This window comes from Micromys minutus (genome assembly GCF_963924665.1).
Source record: "Micromys minutus genome assembly, chromosome: 9".
In the NCBI taxonomy this organism is placed as follows: Eukaryota; Metazoa; Chordata; class Mammalia; order Rodentia; family Muridae; genus Micromys; species Micromys minutus.
Window position 1 is genome coordinate 4,099,701 of NC_137978.1, and position 2,500 is coordinate 4,102,200.

Consider the following 2,500-nt stretch of genomic DNA (forward strand, 5'->3'; position numbering starts at 1 on the left):
CTAACCCTAACCCTAAACCTAAACCTGATCTAACCCTAACCCTAATCCTAACACTAATCATAACCCAAACACTAACCCTAACCCTAACCCTAAACCTAACCCTAAAACTCACATTATCTTTAATCCTAACACTAAACCCTAAACTTTAAATCTAACCCTAACCCTAACCCTACCCTTAACCCTAACCCTATCCCTAAACCTAACCCTGACCCTAATCCTAACACTAACCCTATTTCTAATTCTAACCCTAACACTAATCCTAAATTAAAACCTAACCCCCTAATAATAACCCTAACACTAAACCTAACCCTAACCCTAACCCTAACCCTAACCCTAACACTAACCCCTAACCCCTAACACTAACCCTAACCCTAACCCCTAACCCTAACCCTAACCTTAACCCTAACCCTAACCCTAACCCTATCCCTAAACCTAACCCTTACCCTAACACTAACACTAACCTTAACCCTAACCCTAACCTTAACCCTCACCCTAACCCTCACCTTAACCCTAAACCTAACACTAACACTAACCCTAACACCCTAAATCCTAAACCATAAGCCCCGAAAAACCCTAAACACTAATTCCAAAAGCACCCTAAACCCTATACTATAAACACTAAACGCTAAAAAACCCTAAACCCTAAACCCTAAACACTAAACCCTAAACAAGCCTAAACCTTAAAACCATTAACACTATACCCTAAACAACCCTAAACCCTTAACCCTAAACATTATACCCTAAACCCTAAAACACTATACAACCTTAAACCCTAAACCTTAAAATATCCTAAATCATAAATCCTGAACAACCCTAAACACTAAATTATAAACAACCCTAAAAAACCCTAAACAACTCTAAACGCTAAAACCTAAACAACCCTAACCATTAAAAAATCTTAAACGCTAAATTCTATACCCTAAACCTAAACCACCCTAAAACTTAAACAATCCTAAACCCTAAACCTTAAACCATAAACCCTAAATTTTAAACCATAAATCTAAGAATAACCAAAACCCTAAACCTAACCCTAAACCTAAACCTAACCCTAACCCCAACCCTAACCTTAACCCCATAACCCTAACCCTAACCTTAAGCCTAACATAACCCTGTAACCCTAACTCTAACCCTAACTCTAACCCTAACTCTAACCCTAATGCTAACCCTAACCCTAAGCCTAACCCTAACCCTAACCCTAACCCCTTAACCTTAATCCCTAAATTCTAAACCCTGAACAACCATAAATCCTAAACCCTGAACAACCCTAAATCATAAACCCTGAATAACCCTAAACACTAACCTCTAAACAACCCTAAACAACCCTAATCACTAAACCATAAACAACCCTAAACACTAAACCCTAAACAACCCTATACCCTAAACCTTAAACACTAAACCCTAAATAACCCTAAACCCTAAACCATTAACACTATACCCTAAACAACACTAAACACTAAACCCAAAACAACCCTAAAACCTAAACCTTAAACACTAAACCTTAAACAACCCTAAACCCTAAACACTAAACCCTAAACAATCCTAAACTTTTAACCCTAAACTCTGTACCCTAAACAACCCTAAACCTTAAACAATCCTAAACTCTAAACCCTAAACCCTTAACCTAAACCACCCTAAACCTTAAACAATCCTAAACCCTAAACCTTAAACCCTAAACACTAAACCCTAAACCCTAAACCTAACAATAACCATAACCCTAACCCTAACCCCTAACCCTTACCCTAACCCTAACCCTAACCCTAATCCTAACCCTAACCCTAACCCTAACCCTAACCCTAACCCTAACCCTAAACCTAATCCTAACCCTAACCTGAACCCTAATCCTAACCCTAACCCTAACCCTAACCCTAACTGTAACCATAACACTAAACTCTAAACCCTAAACCTAATCCACCCTAAACCTTAAACAATCCTAAACCATAAACCTTAGACACTAAATCCTAAATCTAACAATAAACCTAAACCTAACCCTAAATCTAACGCTAACCCTAACCCTAACCCTAAACCCTCCCTGACTTTAACCCTAACCCTAACCCTAACCCTAACCCTAAACCTAACCCTGACCTTAATCCTAACACTAACCCTATTTCTAATTCTAACCCTAACACTAATCCTAAACTTAAACCTAACCCCCTAATAATAACCCTAACCCTAACACTAACCCTAACCCATAACCCTAACCCTAATCCTAACCCTAACCTAACCCTAACCCTAACCCTAACCCTAACCAAAACCCTAACACTAACCCCCTAACATTTACCATAACCCTAACCCTAACCCTAACCCTAACCCTTACCATAACCCTAACCCTAACCCTAACCCCATCCCTAACCCTAACCCTAACCGTAACCATAACACTAAACTCTAAACCCTAAACCTAATCCACCCTAAACCTTAAACAATCCTAAACCATAAACCTTAAACCCTAAACCCTAAATCTAACAATAAACCTAAACCTAACCCTAAATCTAACCCTAACCCT